Consider the following 21,792-nt stretch of genomic DNA (forward strand, 5'->3'; position numbering starts at 1 on the left):
CAGCCATCGTGCATGTACAAGAGTCTTGCTCGCATCAGGAAAAAGCACGCACCCTATCATGTGCAATATGTAAGCACGAGCATGGAACTGAAGCGTCTCCATACTGGCATCCTCTGGTATGTCGCCCTGAAATGTCTGACGAAGCCACGATAGCTTCATCGCACCACTCCTCAAGTCCGGAACCTGTCCAAGAAGCCGGGCACATACCTCCGGCCAACTATGATCATCGGTGCCCGTAACTGCCGGCCCATCGATCCGGAGCCCAAGTATGATGGTCACGTCCTGTAAAGTGATGGTGCACTCCCCTATACTCAAAGGAGGTAATATCAGTGGCCCGTCTTGTGTCCAATATCGACTATCATATGGTGGACGAAAACACTCTTTGTATGTTTGTCGATAGTTGTAAGTAGAATACCAAGCCTCGACGAACTCATAGTGTGAAATCCTCGCACCACCTTGTAGATCAGAACAAGCCGCGACAACATGTGAACAAGGAATCCATTGTAATTGCGGTACGTTGCAAGTGCACGTACACGAGTGATCCACTAACATGTTAACTCTATAAGAGCGATTTTCTCTATGTGATATTCCCTCAATAACTTCCCATTCATTAAAAATGTATCTTACGACATGAAAGGATCGAGCTTGTACAATCCGAGCCGCTAACATTTCATCATTTTTCGGTGTGAGCTCCGAGCGGATATTTTCACCAAGTTCGCGACGTCGTAGAAAGAAGTTATTAAGTCTGTAGAATGTTTTAGCAACTAGTGACTGTATTGGCATACCGCGTGCTCCCCTGAGCACGCTATTGAAACACTCTGAAGCGTTCGTAGTCATCATACAGAACCGTCTCCCGCCATCTTCACATAAAGCCCACTTATCAACATTGTGTGGTCCCAAACTAGTTTCGATCCAATCATGTACAGCTCGGGAGATAAACTTAATCCTCTCTCGTATTTGGTCATAAACTAATTTTTCTGTTGCACAGCCGGCTTGCCAAAGAAGATCTTGAACCTGACCGTTTCCAAATTTCTTCTTGAAGTTGTCCCTAATATGTCGCAAGCAATAACGATGTACATGTGGCTCTAGGAAATGACGTTGGAGTGCTCTTGGAATTCCTTTCATCCTATCAGATATGAATGTAATCGGCCGCGCACCCACACTAGGGATATGATATCTAATGCATGCAAAAAACCACGCCCAATTCTCTGTGTTTTCAATATCAACCACTGCAAATGCCAAAGGAAACAAACCGCCATCCGCATCAACTCCGGTGGCAACAAGCAAAACTCCTTTATACTTGCCATATAAGTGGGTGCCATCAATGCTAAGAAGAGGACGACAATGTCGAAACCCCTCAATACATGGCCCAAATGCCCAAAATACACTGGTGAACCGCCGATCTCCGCCATCAACGGGGTCCGAAGATACTTCGTAGACAGTTCCTGGATTTTCTCTTTTGAGTGCTTCAAGATAATGAGGTAAGATCTCATACGATTTATCCCAATCACCGAATATTTTTATCATCGCCTTCCTCCTAGCATTCCAACACTTGTGATATGATACATCCAAGTTGGTGGCTTTTTGCACTAGAAGACGAATATCTTTCGGCCTTAGATCAAAATCCTCCCTCAGATGCGGTAAAATCAATCGATATATGAAGGAAGAGGATGCATTCTTGTTATTCATCTCTAATCGAGGATTGCTACAAGTGTGGAGTCCGTTGTATGCCGAGATTTTGAATTGCCCTCCTACTCTTACACCGGAGCGTGAATTAAGCTTCCACGGACATTTCGCATTACCGTCGTGGTGTCCACCAATATCTTCATCATCGCCATCTTTGCGATAGAAACAAACCGTATTATAGCTTGTAGTATTATTTTTTGTTGGCCTAAACTTGACATTTTTTGCAATGGCGTACGAGCGAAGCGCATGGATCAATTTCTCCTTGCTCTCATATAGATCTCCCTTCACGAATGAGAAGTCCTCGCCCTGTGTATCATGACCGCTATTAGTGCCAATAGGAACACTTTCCATCACGGAGTTATCGATCCATTCTTCTCCTTGAAGTTCATCGGGCGGCGGATCCTCTAAGACAACATACTCATTATTAGCATAACACCCATCAATGTGGTGGTTGTCCCCTTCATCACGATCTATCAAGGTCATGCTATCAATTTGTAAGCCATCCTCTTCATCATCATTCTCAGATTCAACACTTGCATTATCTTCTTGAACTCCCGTGTTAGTATCGACCGCATTCGAAGTGCCCACAACCGAAGGACCGCTCATATATTGTGATTGTGTCCAACCTTCATCTTGTTGAGGAGATAAAAAACCAACAGAATCAACATCAAGGTCTTCCAACATGCGGGAATACATTCCATCATAATTCAACGATTTGCCCAAATTCCTTTGATGTTTTTCAATGAACAATTCAATCGAACGCTTCTCGTCATGTAAGACTCCAATTAGACTCATATCGTAGTCACTTGATATTTGAATGCCGCTTGTTCTGTTCTCCACGACATGATAATTGCAAATAATATTAAGGTGATACTCACGTGAGTTAGTTAATGTAAGTTTGTGCAATTCATTAACCAACTCATCGAAAGTACACGATTTTGTTATAAACAATGGTCTCGTCGTACCTCCTTCATAAACGGGCATATTATTTTCGAGGTATTTAATCTTCCCATCATACGAACACAAAATTACGATTCGATCGTTCATCATTACCTCTGAAGAGTAAAACAATCAAGATCAATATTACACGAAAAGACTCTAAAAATTTTTTGTTACTTAAAATTAAATCCTATATCAATTTTAGGGAACCATAATTTATAACAAATTCATATACCGATTCATATACCGATGTCATACATATGTACCAACACTATTTTTTACATTATTGATAATTTACCCTCTAACTCGACAAAATAATTTAAGTTTTCTTCACATAATTCATAAAATTCACAATTAAATTCTCAAATCTAATTGATGTCATATAGCACTAATTTTTAGATTTTTTAATTGATGTCATATAGCACTAATTTCATAACTTATTCACAATGAAATTCTAAAATCGACAAAATTATTGATAACACAATTTTTTTAAAATAAATTAGATGTCATACATATGTAGTAACACTATTTTTTACATTATTGAAAATTTACCCTCTAAATCGACAAAATTATTTAAGTTTTCTTCACATAAATCATAAAAATTTCACAATTAAATTCTAAAATATAATTTTTTACATGTAATCACCATTAAATAGCGAGAAAATACAAGAAATTAAGAGAAAATCTAATTTTGGGAGGAATTTACAAATGACGTTGGAGTGCTCTTGGAATTCCTTTCATCCTATCAGATATGAATGTAATCGGCCGCGCACCCACACTAGGGATATGATATCTAATGCATGCAAAAAACCACGCCCAATTCTCTGTGTTTTCAATATCAACCACTGCAAACGCCAAAGGAATGAACTCCCGTGAAGCTGCAGGCCAGATTTTCCAGCGAGCTGCTCGCTGGCGATTTTACCCTGCAGCTCCACGGGAGTTCAACTCCCGTGGAGTTTAATGAGGATAATAAACTTCACGGGAGTTCAACTCCCGTGAAGTTTAAAAACGTACTAAACTTCACGGGAGTTGAACTCCCGTGAAGTTTCGTAAAGTTTTTTAGAAAAACCGACCTGGTTTCAGCGACAGTGCTGAAACCAGGTCGGTTTCTCTAAATAAATGTGAAACGGGTCGTTTTTTGCAATAAAAACTCCAAATGGATTGGTTTTGAAAATTTGTCCTGGTATATACCGATAAGAACGCTCAAATAAAGCCCAGACGACGTCAAAAGTGGCCTCAATCATGTAAATGACAGAAAATGTGAAAATGTGAAAATAACAGAAAATTTCCAGAAAACAGGCGAATAACAACGTGAGGAGAGCAGATTAAATACTTAGAAAATTCCCATAAAAAGGTTGTAGGAAATCCCTATTACTTAGTTCGGTATTAAACAAAGAAATGTTCCAAACGCAAGCACCAACAAAGAGTTGCAATGCCTTGTAAAATAACCCCAATAGAGTTTAGTTTAAACTCCATGTCATCATCATATGAAGATCTACGTTTGATTCTTCAATTTTCAAAAGTGGAGTGTGGAAATTATGGCTTTCGTGAGAATAGAGATGGAGGATGTGCGAACAACAAAGGGAGGAGACGGAAGAGAGGTGGGAACAGCAGAGGGAAGAGGCGCCAAGAAACAGGGCCGGTCCTGAGCATTCGGGGGCCCTAGGCAAAAACTTGAACAAAAATCTTAAAGGGGCCTTCCTATAATCAAGATTTTTTTTAAAAAAAATAAAGTGTTGCACCTAAGTAACTTTAGGGATGCCTACATAAAAAATTATATACAAATACTAAAATACATAATATCAACAAATATTATAATTTATAAAGTTATAAAATTACCTTAAAATTTGAATAGTTTAACTTCAAACAAATTTCAGATCAACACGCCTGAATCCTAAAGGATGCACTTTTATCTCTTCTTCCTATTCAATAGACAAAAACAAAGTTTGGACTTAAAGATTTTTTTGGGACACGATGCAATCATTTGAAGTATGGATCACTAGCTACTGATTTTCATTGTTCAGGTACCGCACTTTGATTATACAGCCTGTATGCATATTATGGTTTCTTGTTTCAATTGATTAATCACTAATCAGCAAATATACTAAGTATAGTCTGATTCATAATTTCATATATGTTATGCACAGATTCATAATATATGTTATGCACAGATTCATACTTTGTTTATACAACTAATTCATGTATGTTAATAATGTTATGCACAGATTCGTGCTGTATAGAATCAATAACAAAGCAAAAGTATTATTAGGTCATGAAGTGATGAAACAAAGATATTATGCTATTCTAAGTATAGTATGTTATCTGTATAGAATTATAGAAATATTCAATTATTCAAATATACTTATATACCTTGTAACCTTGACGGAGTCGCCGGCCAGAGGAGGCGCAAATTGCAGACAGAGACAGAGTCTCCAAAGGGCAAAGACGCTGGCGGCGAGGTCGCGTTTGCCTTGCTGGTGGGAGGGACGGAGGGAGTCGCCGGAGACGGCGTCGTGGAGTTTGACGGCGGAGGAGCGGACTGCAGACGGTCCGGACGGAGTCGGGAAGAAGAAACGTCACTTCAGAGAGAATCAGAGAAGAAGAAGAGAGGTCGGCGATCAGACGGCCACTTCGGTTTTAAGGGCGTTTTTTAGTTTTTAGTAAATTTTTTGACTAAGATGTGGTTGATTGCTATACAAACTCATTTTAAGGTGATTTATTCGTTTGTGTATAAATTAAAATTTAAAGGTGGTTTCTTATAGAAATATTATATTTTAACGTGGTTTCTAGAAGGAAAATATATATATATAGATATATACTACAAAATATTGTATATCTGACATCTAGAAGAGCATAAAATTCTTCCTAAATTACACATGAATATTCTGACCATCTCTTAGTGATTTCGTGTCATAACTATACAGGGCCAATTGATATAGGTTGCGTTTGGAAACTAAGATTTGGATTTGAAATATTGATTTAAAATCAAAGGATTTTAAATCTAGAATTTGAAATCCATGATTTGATAGAATCTTTTGTTTGGATGTCTTTACAAAATGCAAGGATTTGAAATCAAAGATTTGAAGTACAGTGTTTGGATACACTTTATTATACATGAACTTGGATTTCAGAGATAAGGAGGACCATTCTGTGAACAATTTGTGACGTATACACATAGTTAACTTGGAAATTCCGTCTAGGTTGCTCTTTCTCCGGCAAAATTTTTTTTAAAACGTGATTCCTTGTACATTACATTACATTACATTCATGATACACATAAATACATGATTCCTGTATATTTAATATACACATCCAATCTAATATAATCAATACTCATATCCAACACAGACATCCAACAATTCAATCCAAAATACATATCCAACAATCCATCCCAATATACACATTCAACAATCTATACCAATATCCATTTCAGTAAAAAATTATATTATCTGACTATTTACAACATATACACTAACATATCAAGTTCATCCATAACACGAGATGAATGACATAGAGTACACGACATGAATAAAAGTAAAGTACTATTACAAATAAAAAGTTGTTCATTACATTAAAAATAAAAAAAAGCCTCACATCTCGTCGTCATCGACAGCATCTCTATCCCACGTACGAAAACGAGTGCTGCTCCCTCCAATGTCTCCAGTGTCTCTAGTCTGAAGGTCCAATTGATTATATTTTAGAATTATGTGAAGGTCTGAAGGTCCAATTGATTATATTTTAGAATTATGTGAAGTTTGATAATATATTAAACAAAATTGATGATATATTGTTGAATACGTAAATATATGTCCAATTAAACAAAATTGATGATATATTGTTGAATACGTAAATATATGTCCAGCAAAAAACTGATGATAAATCATGGAAAGTATTTGTTAAAATAACAAGCATGAGTGTAACCATGTTCTGAGTGTAAATGAAAAAAATATTTTGACCTGTATCCAAATAATGAAAAATCCTGAAATCTGATTGGCCTCTCCCTATAAATTCTAAACGTATATCTGATTAGCCTCTCCCTATAAATTCCATGTTGAACCCAAAATTATGAACAGACGCCACCATCACCCTATAATCCTATTAACTTTGTGCATGCTTAGCAACAGGAGAAGGGTAATAACCCAGCTCAATAATGGAGGCACAAAGTACAAATCTACAGATGATAAGCCCTTCGGAACATCACTCTTGTTACTCACAGACAATCGAGTTCAAGGATTAGAGAACATCAAAAGAGTTATCCTCAGGAACCTCTTTACTAGCTTGTGTTGTACTTTGTTAGAATGATAAATCATACTGCAAGTCTTTCATTGTTCTTTCTATAAGACCAACAATCATGGGGGGAAATGCTTTCAAAAACAAAACAAATAGGAAAGGAGACATGAACACTTCTAAATTCTAATGACATTTGATTCAGAAATCTAATTTTCTCTGTTCTTATACCAAGTTGGTATACAGTTCATACAAAGAATGAACTTGCAAAGTAGTGATATCTAATAATGGCCCAAGCATATTCTTACCATAAAATTTACTAGAATGTTTCAAGTATTTAATATGACAGAGAGAACATACCTGATAGTGGGCTAGAAGATCAACATATCTACGGATAGGAGAAGTGAATTGTACATAACCAGGAACACCAAGAATGCCGTGACGAATCGGTTTCTAAAAATCCATCTCTGCTGCACGCATAATTCTAACGAAAGTAGCACTCCTGACAGGTCCTTCTGGGAGATGGGAAAATGCTGATGATGATATATTTGACTGGGGTTGCCCCTGTATGGTAAAGGAATATTATGCACTATCAACATCAGAAAACTTTTATACAACATTCATTCACATGATTGGTGTGTTCCGTTGAAATTGAGGACAACACACCCTATCAGAGTCGGTAACTAGCAGAGACTAAAAAGAAAAAGGTAAAATGATACATTCTAATACATGTTACAAGTGGTAGGGTAAGATGTTCGTCTCATGGCCAGTCTTAACAAGTAAGGGTAGCGATGTTGCTCCTCCAGACGATGGAATATGAGACCGCTTCAGGGTGGAGGAATTCCTTAGAGGCTATGCCTTCAGGAAAAACCATCAACACCCATAAGCTGAGGAGGGAAAAACCTCCTCCTCACCACAAAGATTACGAGTTAACAAAGAATCAACAAGGAAGAACCAAAGGGACAAAAGCAACATCCCACAAAGAATAACAAATGGGTGAGTTGCAATTTACAAGTCCAAAGAGGTACCAATGGTCGTAATGTTAGTGCAGATATTTTTTCAAACATAGTTTATATGCTTCCAGAGGCACTTGTAGACACCCATAAAAATTAAACTTCAATCAACCAAATATAGAAAGTGAAATTACAAAGCATCAATTAGAAGCATTAAGACAATACCATTATGCTCAGAATCACAAGAAGGTGATTTGTGATAATATATCTACAACTTATTTTTGCATAGGTATCCTAATGCAACCATTGTTGACCTTAAATATTCATATTCTCACTGCCTGTCCCGAGCTAATATAAACGAGGTTTGTGCTATTGGTTAGCCGGTAGCCAACATAAAACCTAGTATAAACTACGTGAAATGAATCCTACATCGTTCTAATTCAATCATTATGTTCAAAACAAACTCTACTTGCATCGAATTGATTTCTCTGTATTCACAAAAATCATCAAGCACACATTCAAGAAACTATATTAGCACATGTATACCTTCAAAGTACATGTAGACATCATCCTTTCGGCGAAAAGGCTTGCGCTGCCTCACAATGACGGCAAGCGTCACCTTCTTCCTTAAATCAGGCTTTCCTTTCTTCACTTTGGTCATCACCATGTCGCCGACACAAGTCGACAGCGGCCTATTCAATCGCCCCTTGATACCCTTCACCGAGATGATGTACAGGTTCTTCGCTCTAGTGTTATCGGTACAGTTCACGGTGGCAGCCACCGAAAGACTCAGCGACATCCTGAACTTGTTCCCGGCCGATCCTCGCCCTAATTAATCAATTCAGTTTCAACTACTATTGAAATCGCTAACTATACAACAATCTATGATGAAAAGGGGTTTCTTTGAAATGAGATAACTGTAAAAGCAAATTATTTTATCCCTGAAAATGAGAATTTGAGGTGGAATCAAGAGAGGTACATACTTAAGAGCTGATTAATCGCACAATCTCTAATAAATTGGAGCAATTTCCATAAAGCAAACGACTGCTGATCAATCGAGTTCAGGGTTAGAGCTCAGCGTACATTGTGATCGTACTCCGAAGCGAACGCGACGACGAGGAAGAGGGAGCAAGCGATGAGGGGGAGAGATCGAACGGTCGGAATCATCGGGCCGTCGGATCTAGGGTTTCGACGAGAGAGGAGAAAGGGGGAGACCTAAACCCTAGATCAGATCTAGGGTTTCGACGAGAGAGGAGAAGGGGAGAGAGGAGAGAGAGGTGTTGAGAGAGAACGTAAGAATGGATCGGGGATCGGGACTGAGAAATGAGATAGGAGGAGTCGGGATCGGGATTTGGTAAATACCAAGGAGCAGGGTGGGATTTGAAATATCTATATCCGGGCTTTCAAATTCTCATCTTTCAAATAATTTGATTTGAAATCTCAGCCCAATTGAAAACCCAAACTAGAGATTTGGATTTGAAATACCCTGGATTTTAAATCCATGGCCCAAATCCAAGTTCCCAAACGTAGCCTAACTTCATTTGAGAATTCATATGCAATTATTCCTATAAAAATGACCCATGAATTTTTTTTGAGCCCATGATTTTTTTACTACCCAATATTGAATTGAACTCAAGACCATAAGAATCATATTTAAACCTTCCAACAGCATGAATCACTTGTGACGAGTCGATGTTATTTTAAAAATAAAGAGATGTGTAAGAGAAAAAAAGCCAATAACTTCTACCACAATCAACGGCGTTGCTGATCTCATGTCGACTACGTGATTTTGGGTAGGGTTTGGGCCCACGGTTTCTACGAATATAGACTTGGTCATGAACTTGAACTATGGGTCAATGCACTTAAGAGTAATCTAGCTTTATTCCGTTACTGATTGCTACATTATGAAATTATAAACTGAGTTGAAGTTTCACTAGATATACATCTAAATCGAATTAAAAATATCAAGATGCATAATCTGATGTCGACCAACGAAAATGATGTTCAACCTAGTAGAATTATAATACTAATACTGTAAAGCATCTTGAATGATCATATCTGTTTTCATCTATAATCACACCACGATAAAAAAATTAAAATTAATAAAATGCGATAATGTAAATTTCATATAATCCCTATCATTTATATTTCGTATAGCGCTTGTCAGTTATCGCCATTCAATTATTTTAGCAACACTTAGTAATACCCATGGATTTGCATTTCTTCACTGGAATATTACAAATAATCCGCTCTCTCTATCAAGAATTTATAGGAACATTAATTATAGAGAATTCTTATAAACAGTGATGGAAAAGTATCGTGGGCTCATTTAGATTGTTCCACAAATAAAAAGACTTTTAAATAATTTGTTTGCAAAGTATTGTTCATGATGTCCATAAAATGAGAAGATGCCACTAATATATTATAGAGGTTCTTTAAAAATAAGAATATAGAGGATTGCTACATGAAGATTTAATTGGTTCACAATTAGAAAAAGTATTCAGCGAAGACGGTCCATAAAATTTAATGTGCATCAAATGTATGTCAACTGTTAGGTTTATTCACCACTCTAATGATTTAATGATTAAGATCCATTTGATACTTCCCCACTCCAAAATAGGGATGAGGGGTTCTCTTCTTTTAGCTCAAATAAGAAATGGCAAAATTGCACATGACACCCCTGATCTATATCTTTAATTGCACTTAAACACCCACAAACTCGTTTACTGCCACGTAAAACATCTGAATTAATGGTCACTTTCAGAAAAATAAATTGCTTACGAATGTGTTGAGGGGTGTGTAGCGTAACCGATAACATGGACGTGAGGGTTTTTATGCAATTTACCCAGTGGAAAACCAACACATAAATCCCCCTCCCTCTTCATAAAAAAAATTCACCAACACTCCAAACCCCCTCAAAAACAAAACCTCCATCGATCTCCGCTGTCCGTCCCCGTCCTTCTTCAATCCCACTCCCTCCTCATAAACAACAATGAAGCGAACAAGAGCAGACCCATCTCAATCCAAGCGCCCCTCATCGAAGACCCACAAGAGACCTAAGAACCCAAACCCAAAACAGCAATCCAAAACCCTCAAACCCATCGAAGCACCATCATCATCAGACGCATCCACGGCCCACAACAAACACCAAGAAGAGCACCCCGTTGCCGGCGAATTGGATTTTGGGGAGAGCTTCGGGTTCTGGTGTGGCTCAATAGAGGAGGATCTTCTATTGGGCTGGTTCCCCTGGACTGGGGCTTTAATGGAGGAAGAGGAGGAGGGAGAGGAGAGGGATTTTGATATTTGGCAGCTTCAGCAGATTAATGAGATACCTAATGGCAGTAAGTGAGGGAGTAGAGTTGGTAGAAATTAGGTAGGTAGTTATCAACGAGGTAAAATGTAGGGGGTTTTGGGGCTTTTTGTTGTATAGAGGTATGGTTTCAGTGAAGAGAGATGAAAGTTTTGAATAGACTTGAAGTTTGACACAGAAAGAATGAAAGGCCCATATGCCCAATTCAATTTGTTCTTTGTTCTTATTTTTTTTAGTTGCGCATTTTGGATACTTGAATGATTTTTATGTGGAATTTGGGATTTTATTGATACTCTGTAGCTTTTTGTGGTTTTTGTCAAGGTTCATGATAGGGAGAGGGATTCAACTTTTGGCCAAATTAGGTGTGTCTCTGTTTTATTCTGGCATTTTAATAAATTTCTCTCTTTATTTGGTGATGACACTTTTTTTTAATGCAATATGTGCTTTTGAGTAGAATTCACACGTTAGAATGGAAATCTGTGTTTTATCGCACAAATTGTTTGGGTTATAGGCTTAATGGTTTGTAAGTTTGATTAAATGCATATGCATTCATATATCCTTGTTTTGAGGGAAGCATGGTTATATCCTTCTAAAAGGTGTTTTCCTTTACCCGTTACAATTTGTGCATCTTTTATTTATTTTTATTTTCTACGTTTGCAATCTTGTTTTCCCTTATCTTCATGTTTAATATGATTGCAGCGAAATTGATGTTTATTGTGTTATTTATTTATTTATTTTCAATTCATGATCAATGCTGTGATGGAATAGGAATCCACTTCCTAACTGTTGTGTTTCTATATTTTTAATATGGTGTTGGTGAAATTATCACTAAAATTTTGGCAATAAGATTGACTCAAAATTTTATGCTCTTAATGGTGTCAGTGAAGTTATCACTAAAATTGTGGCGATAGTTTGAAGTCAAAATGTTATAGATTTTAGCATTTTATTCCATGATTTCTGATAGAAAGATGAATACCCATCTCAAGTCTGAACAATTTCTATTTGACTTGTATCTTGATATGTATCGTGAAGATATTTCTATATTTTCCACCTTGCAAATAGAAATTCTATGTTATAAATATGAATGCTTAGTGGCTTACCCAAAAGGGCGTGAGGTTAGATTTTGAGGGATGAGGCAATACTTTTTTTTTTTATTGATTAGTAGTGAAATTGTGGTCCGATTGTACTGGAACTGGAAGGACATTTATTCACATTGATCACTGCTCTTGTAAAATCTGTGTTGATAACAATGGCAACATTATTAAATGGTCAAATATATTTTTGGAAAAAACTTCTGGAAAATGTGAAATGATTTAAATATGCTTTTTTTTATAAAAAAAAAAACTCATTTTAGTTAAAAATTCTCAGCAGTAAAAACAATCCTGAGTCATGTGCAGTAATTTTTGCTCCCCCGTGTTTATCATTCTACGAAAATTCAGGTTAATTTTTATGGTAAAGGTTGTGGTGTATTTGAAGACTTCTTTAAACCGTGTCTTCATCACACGACATATCTATTACTCTATACAAATGGGAGAACCCAAAATTCACTATTTGTGCTACAGTAAATATTATGACATTATTTATTACAGCGTTATTACTGTAGTAATAAGGAAATGAGATACTGTAGCGATTTTTGAAAAAAAATATATTGTAGCATAGAGGAACAAGGTAGCATTTTAAAAAAACACTGTAGCATAGGCGGGATAATGAGCAATTCAAAAAATTTAAAAAAATATTGTAGTATTTAAAATTGAGATTATTGTAGCGAAAGAAAAGATATACAGTGCTTTGTACGATGTTCACACTAGTTAGGCTTTAAGTTAAAAACAGAAATTTCAACCTCGATCTAGTTGAGACTGTTTTCTGATATTATCAAATGTTTACTTAATTAATCCCATGAAGAGGGTATAAATTTTCTTTGTCATCCCTTGCTGGTGTTGTTGTTGTCCGAATGAGATGGGACCTCTTCGGAGATCTTTTTTGCGGGCACGAGGTTAGGCTCAGTGGCGCAGTGAATGTGCTGCGTCTCATGTGCTACAACTTGCTTGGGGGACAGAAAGTAGCAGCTGCAAGGTAGCGACGGGCTCAGGATGACAACTGTGTTTTCTACAGTCTAATTTTGCCTCTTTTGGAAACTGCAACTCGACTTCGAAGGCCAAGTTGGCCCGCTGCTTTGTTATTAAGACTCCCGGTGACTACTCCTTTTGATAATGTCTTTTGATAAGACGCGAGAGAGAGAGAGAGAGAGAGAGAGAGAGAGAGAGGAGCTGTTAGCTCCTTGTTTCGGTCCCATCACGGCACGGCACGTACGAGGGACGAGGCTCTTTCCCAAGATCACCCTTGCAAGTGGATGATGTAGCTCAGGTTGGGTTTGGTTCCGATCGAGACATCCTAAAAGGACTTGGGGTTTGTATCTTGGGTTAAGTGGGTATTAGTGCCCCCATACATTTGTTTTTTTTGTGTTTAGTCCTTCCGATCATTGAAATCTGAGATTAGTGTGTCGAAATCTGATGACTACTTTGAAACCGATAGCAGCTTAATTTAGGGTGTAACATCATTTTATTTGATTTGGAGGACTATTTTCAAAACACTTGTTATGAATTTGGAGGGGCTAAAGACTAATTAATTTCAGAACACTTAAAAAGTTTTGATGGGCTAATTTCAAAATATAGAGACGTGGAGGACTAATTTTACCATATGAGAGATTTAGGGTGTGTTTCACCGTGTTTGTTTCAATTTTTTTGGGATATATGGTGGATTTCAAGTTTTGAGATGTAAAAATGTTTTTTCTTTTGAGTTTTGGTATTCCATAAACCTTGTTTGTTTCAAAATTATTTTTGGGATATTGAATCCCCAAATTATAAAAAAGTAATATATTTTAGGATTTGTAAAACCCCCTCATTGAGCTGGGATATGGGCTGGATATCTGACAAAACCTGCCAACTCATTTTTTCTCACCTTCTGAAAACCAAAATCCCCTCATTCCCATCACCGCTTCGGTTATTCTCCCTCCTCTTTTACCCGCCTCCTCTATTTCCCGCTACCATATTTTACCCGCCGCCTCCTCTTCTCGCTCTTGTTCATACATGCCGCCTCCTCTTCTCGCCTCCTGTTCTTACTCGCCGCCTCCTCACTTTGTTACTCCAGTCGCCTCTTTTCTCGCAGCCCTCCTCTTTTTCCCTCCTCCTCCTCCATTTCAGTTGTATCTTTGATAAAGAGAACAAGTATTGGGACGACAAAACTGAAATTTGGGCGAAACTAATTTGGGGATTTCTGTCGATTCTGGATTCTAGGGTTTCAGACGATTCACTCAAATCCCGCATATATAGATCTCGCACCCCCTCTCTCTAAATATCTGCTTTGATTTGTGTTAGCGTTTTCTAATTATGATTTAGGTAGATTTGAGTTGATTTTTGCTGTTTGCTGAGTTTTGATGCATTACTGGTTACGATTTTGGGTAGATTTGAGTTTTGATGCATGGTGAGTTTCAATTTGCGACTGAGTTTTGATGCTAGGTAGATTTGGGTTGATTTCTGTTGATTTTGTAAGTTTTGATGCAGCACTTTCTTTATCTTTCAACATAATCTGTCATAAAAACTTAGATCTGTGTAAGGAGCATGTTCAATAACTTTTATGTGCTAAATAGCAATGATGATAATAATATGACAGTTAATTCAATAACTTTTATGTTTGGAGTAGGTTCAATAACTTAGATTTGTGTAAGAAGCAGGTTCAATAACCTAGATTTGGGATCATAAAATGATGTTTAGGTCATTGAAACCCAAAAACATGAGGTATAGTTTATATTAAGGTTAATTTCAGTGGCCATGAATTGGGTTCATCTATTTTATGTGTTTAGTAAGGTTAATTTCACTTAACTTCTTGAACATTATTGATTTCTATTCACTTAACTTCTTGAATGATGTTCTTCTGGTCGGCGATGATCCCTAACAGTAAGTCTCTTAACTCCTTTTTCGGACAATATCTATCCAGTTTTTTGGTTTTGAACTTTTCTTTTATCTATTATGCTATTATTGTTATAAATTCTATCTACCAATATTAAGTGAGGTCAAATTGGTGGCTGTTAATTAGTACTTTTCTTTTGGCACATGTTAACTATTTAACTATTCACAATTGATGCTAAAAGTATTAGTAAGGATGTATTCCTTTGATAAATTATATTATCCAAATACCTCAAATCGATAAATGTTCCAGTAATGAGAAATACAGGTAAAATCTGAAATAGCAGAGACCCGACAGCATACCACATATGTGCAACGTAAAGTTGAAGATGATTATAACTCATACACTTCTTGAGTCTAGTTATCATAAGCACAACTCTCTTTTGTGAAATTTGAATGTTGTAAGATTCAGGTATCCATGCATAGTTTTTATAATTGATACTATTTAAATGCATATATCATACCGGGTTTTGGTGAAAATCAATTTTTTCTTGGTTTTGGTTAATAGGGTAGTTGTCCTTACATATATATATATGTGTCTTTTGGTAAAGATCTGGCTGTCGCTTATATGATGGTCCATATAGAAACATGACTGCCTGAATTTGGCTTAAATATCGTCAAGAAGAAGTGAAATAATGGTAAAAAAAATGCATCATGTCAATGTGAACCTTTTCTTTTGTTTAGTATGAGATATGATTAACTAAGATTGAATTGTGCCTTGCTATTCTCTTCTACTATTTTTAGTTTTCATTTTCTATTTAATATATATTAAACAAAACCATATGACGGAAGATCGATATGGACCCTGCTATTAGTTGTTCTCATCATTTTCATGAACCAAACTAGAGGTTTGTTGGATGTAGTGTTGCATGGACAGTTTGACCTGCTGGGATTGTGGCATGAGTTACTTCATTATGTATTGAAGTGATAAAGTTGGCGCAACTATTTTCAAGGACATGTTTATGAGGGATATTTTTTCCTCTTCACATACATAGCTCATGCATGAAATTAATATGCCATGACAAGTATTGCCTAGTGCCACGACAAGTATTACTGAGTACAGAGTTATAAACTGGTACCTCAATATGTGTATCCAACCTTTCCTTAAGATGACATATTTTGTATAACTTGTGGTACACATATAACAAAATAGTTTGCTTTTCAATATTTTACTTCCGCTTCGCCCGAACTTAACTTCTTGAACATTGTTGATTTTTATTTACTATCCAAGCACTCATTTAAGATTGATGCATAGTATTTATATAGGAAATCTCTTTTTATAACAATGTAGATGGATGATATTGATGAAGAGATGTTAATGAGGATGACTTCTAATGCTACTATATCTACGGTGATTTGTGTGTTTGCTGGTTTAATGAGGATACATAGTAGAAGGAAATCAATCACTTATCATCCTAAGGTGGAAAATAATGAGAAGATAGAATCTAGAGTTAGACACATAAGTCGTGTATTTAATGGCTATAATGAGAGTTGTAGGGCTTATGTCAGAATGAGGCCGCGTGCATTTAAAAATCTTGTTAGAATAATGAGATATACCAGCCTACTAAAAGATTCACGGGGTGTTAAAGTGGAAGAACAATTGCTCATGTTCCTTAATATATTAGGTCATAAAATAAAAAATAGAATTGTTAGGTCACATTTCATAAGATCGAGGGAAACCGTTTTAATATACTTTAACAAGTGTTTGGAAGCCATTGGTCATTTAAGGGGGCGATACATGAAGCAAGCACCAAGTGAAGTATCGTTAGAGATTTCCACCAACCCGTTATACTATCATTATTTCAAGGTAATCATTACTATAATATAACTACTTATAATATGATAGTTAATTTTACTTTTTTATTATTAATAACTGTTTAATATATCATATAGGATTGCATTAGCATGATAGGTAGAACCCATATCGACGCCATGCTTCCTGATAGGCTTGTTGCACGTTTTAGAGGTCGTAAATGTGTAACTCAAAATGTTCTAGCTGCATGCACTCCCAACACGTTATTTTCATATGTTCTAGCTGGATGGGAGGGATCCGCAAATGATTATAGAGTTTTGCAAGACATGTTATCTAGACCACAACCTCACGGATTGAGAGTTTACGACGGTAATAAATCAATAAAATAAAGTATGTCTATTTAATTACAATTAAAAATATACTAAATTTCTTTTTGGTAATTGTAGGAAAATATTATTTGTGTGATGCGGACTACACTACTATGCATGGCTTTATCTTCCCATATCGAGGAGTGCGTTATCATCTAAATGAGCACAAGGGTAGGTCAATTAATAATAGACAAGAGTTGTTCAATTTAAGACACTCACCTCTAAGGTCTAAAATTGAATCAACTTTTGAGGTATTGAAAAATTATTTTAAAATCCTATCCGCGAAGCCACATTACCCTTTTCCAACTCAAGTTGATATAGTTATTGCATGTACTATATTTCATAACTACATCGCCATAGAAGATCCGGGAGAGGAGTTGTTGCATGAGGATAATTTCATTGAAGAGGATGGAGATGAAATAGCAAATGAAGGTGAAGAGGGTGTTGTTGACTTTACTCAAACTATGACATAAAGAGAGGAAAGAGATTCAAAAAATGAATGAAGAGAAAAGATAGATCAAATTGCAATTGAAACGTGGGAAGATTATTGTAATAAATATCATGATGGAGACACAACCGAGATTTAGATATAATTTAAGTTATATTTTTTATGTATTATTGTACTCATTGATATATTGTCTACTACCTCTATGTACTCGTTAATATTACTGCACTCATGGATAAATAGGTATATTATCTTTATGAATACTATTTTTCATATATCCAGCTTGCTTGTTTGCGGGTTTGTTTCATTTTTTGCTTGTTTGTAGTCTTGGTTATATGAGCTGCTTGGCTTGTTTGCAGACTGGTTTTTTCATGCTTGTGAGTTATTTGAGTTTTTTGGATTTAGCTATGATGATTAGTCTTTATGAATGCTACTTTTCGATGTTCGTACTCTATTCTTGTACTAACATGATGTTTGAATTTTTTTATTTATATGTTTTTATTTGTAGCAATCAGTCATGGCAGACTTTGATGAAAGTGATAAGTTCAAGGATACTTTACCTAGAACACCAAGAACACCCACTTATCCATACTTCCCAACTCCTCCGCCACCCACTACACTACCATTCCCTCCACCCCAATATACTGCTCCACCTACTTATCCATCTTATAATCCTTATGATATGAACTACTCATCTATGGCTCAACAACCCATGTCATATGTGAATATGCTTAACAATGGCCACTCACTTATCCATACTTCCCCTGGTACCCATTCAAGTGAGACTCATTCTTTGAAGAGGCTAATTGCAATTGATCTTGAAGATGAAGCTACCTCACCAAGCAAAAGCAAGAAGCGGGCAATTGCTAAAAGAAAAATGCAACCAAAAGTCTTGAACAAGAAAGAAAATACAAGGGGGTGCCTAATGCTAAATGCACTGCAGAGAATGATGATGTGTTAATCCTCTTCCTTGCTCAGATGGTAAAGGATGGTCTCAAAGTTGACAAAAACTTTAAGGTGCTCGCATATCGAAAAACTACAGAGGAGGTGAATAAGAAGTGTGACATTGAGTTCACAAAGGAGAATGTCATGAACCATGTCAAGTGCTTGAAGGGTAAATATTTTGATATGTGCACTTTCATGGACATGAGTGGAGCTGGTTATGATCCACAAACTAAGATTATCACCATGGATCCAGATTGTTTTGATAGGTGGACACATGTAATATTTTTGATAAATGAGCGAACTTTAAATATTTACTTATGAGTAAACTGATTTTGCAATATTTCATTATATAGGACAAAAAAATACAATAGCTCTAGGTTGAAGGAGTATGATGATTGGTCACGTATGGATTTGCGGTTATGATGACATCGTTAACAATTTTTGCATATGTTCAGCTTGCTTGTTTGTGACTGCTTGCTTGTGGCCTTGGTTATATGAGCTGCTATTAAGCAGCAGGAGGGTTTTATGATAAATTTTTGCAGCTGGTTTGAGCTTACATTAGGGTGTTGTTGCTTGTATTCTTTGGTTCATCTTGCTTGTTTGTGTCTGCTTGCTTGCAGTCTTGGTTATATGAGTTGCTTGCTTTGATAGCAAGAGGGTTTTGTTTCATTTTTTACAACTGGTCTAAGCTTTCTTATGGCTGCTTACTTGCTAGTTATATGAGCTTGTTTGTAGACTGGTTACTTGCTGGTAATATAGCTTGCTTGCAGCCTTGGTTTGTTGTGGGTTTTAAGTCCAATCTGAGCTACTTGTATTCTTGGGTCCAACTTGCTTATGTGTGGACATGTTTTGTTTTATTTTTTACTGCTGGTCTGAGCTTACTTGTGGCTGCTCACTTGCTGATTATATGAGATTGTTTGCATACTTTGATGGTTTGCTTGCAGGTGAGACTCGGTTTTTGTTTGCGGCTACTTGCTTGTAGCCTTGATTATTTGATCACTGAGCTTGTTTTTGAGCTTGTTTTTTATGGATTGTGAGCTTGGTTGTTTTAGTTTCAGTTTGTCTGAGTTTGGTTGCTTGTTTTTGATGGATTTACGGCTATGATGATTGGTCAATCTTTGATAAACTCTGCCTTTGATGGATTTTTGAGCTTGGGTTAAGTTCAAGCTTTGACGAATTTGTTTCAGATTTAATTTCATATTGATAAGCTGCTTTTTTGATGGATTTGTGAGCTTGAGTTAAACTCAGTCTTGAGTTAAGCTTGGTCGCTGAGCTTGATTGTTTTTGATGGATTTGTGAGCTTCGATTAAGCTCAATCTTCATAGTTTCCATAATTTCTCGTAAGGGACATGTTATGTGTTGTGGATGGCACTTGGTTAGAGCTTGTTGCTTGTATCTCTGGGTGCACCTTGCATGTTTGCGGCTGCTTGCTTGCATGCTTGGTTACTTGAGTTTTTGCTGTTGGTTACTTGAGGCAATCCAGGTTTTCAATTTTCATACTTGTTTCAATTTGGATTCCGATTACAAAAGAGAGGAGAATGAATTTGACTCTCCCCTTTGTTTAAAACTGGGTTCTTCAAGGTAGCGATGGAGTGCCTCCTTCGAATGCTTGTATCGAACTTGCTCTCCGTTGACGATCCGACCGTTCTATCTCACGAAACCGATTGAATTGCTTGATGACTTTGGTTTAGAACTCTTGACGAGCGTAAAGAACTCTGAATGAGTTAAAAACTCTGACAAGAGTTGTTGAAAACCGAATATCTGGTTTGATGTGATTAAGTTGTGTTGCAAGCTTAATCACGAACTCTTAAATGAGTTTCAAAACTCAGAGTGAGTTGAAACTCTGTAAAAGAGTTGTTGAAACCGAAGATTCGGTTAATTGCCAAGTGGATTATGACATTGATGAAAGGATCCTCTGGGATTTGATTAACTGATTATTGATCAGTTCCTTGATCTTCAAAAGATCTCCTTCTTCATGTTGTTGAACTGCTGAAATTCGTTGACCTTGGGCGGTTTTGATGCCAGCTCACCTCAACCCTATGCGGTTTGTCGAGCTTCTTTACCCGGTGTGGGACTTGTAATCACCCCCATCTCTGTGAGAGTTTTGGCTGGTCCTCGTTTGTTCACCCCCTACTCACTAGGTGGCGGATAGTTGTAGTGATATTCGTTTCCGCTTCGGGTCGCAAAAACTTCTTGTTCTTCTTCAGAGAGCAGAAAAGTGGGGATTCTTTCGTCATCTTCCCCTGGGATGGCAGTGACTCCGCAGCAAGACTTTCCTTTACCTTTGGATTTCTTCTTGGATGACGATCCGGCCCATTGTTCATCCTTTCCTTTACCTTTGGATTTCTTCTTGGATGACGATCCGGCCCATTGTTCATCTTCAACCAGGTCGGGATGAACCCAGAGGATTTCACCATTTGGGGCTGTATGTGGCACAAGCCCTTTTTGGCGCTGTCCATGTGGGTCATCATTCACCGTCTTCATTCCCACCTTGGTGACGTGTTTTGGCTCGAACCAAGTTGTAGGTACTGATCCAAAGCTGATTGACACTGTGTTTGCTCCAACGTTCTTGGCCGGCTTCGGGGTTATAACACCTACATTAATTAGCGCCTGGATTTTGTCCTTGAGGTGGTAGCATGATCTCGTAGGATGGTGGACCGCTCTGTGGTACGCGCAATACTTTGGATCCGTCACCTTGCTGGCCCCTTCTTGATCCACGATCGCCGGCAACTGGATTTTGTTGTTCTCCAACAAGTATTTGAAGATGCCATTGATCTTTGCCTGTTATAAGATATGAGAGTCGTCAGATTGTAACTCTCACCATCGATTGTGAAGGCCGCTGAATAGAGTTTTCATCAGCTGTCGGAAGTGTCGTCGAATTGTAACTCTTCTCAATCTGTATGAAAAGTCTCCCATTTGCCGCTTTCGATTGTCGGCACGAAAGCTATTTGATTGTAGCTTCCGTTGTTGGAGCTTGACGGGAATCAACATCCATAGTGTCTTCTGGAGACTTTCAAGTCCTTCCATGTCTTGGATGGTGCTGTCCCCATTGCTTCCAGCACATCCAACGCGAGGTTGTTGTGGCAGGTCTGGAGGATGAATTCCTCAGTGATCGGGTCTCGGCAATTCATCGCCTTGTTTCGGAACCTTTTGACGAAGGTGTCGACTAACTCTCCGTCTTTCTGCTTCTCATCGAGCAGCGAT

The sequence above is a fragment of the Asparagus officinalis genome, chromosome 1 (assembly GCF_001876935.1).
Source record: "Asparagus officinalis chromosome 1, Aspof.V1, whole genome shotgun sequence".
NCBI classification, from domain to species: domain Eukaryota; kingdom Viridiplantae; phylum Streptophyta; class Magnoliopsida; order Asparagales; family Asparagaceae; genus Asparagus; species Asparagus officinalis.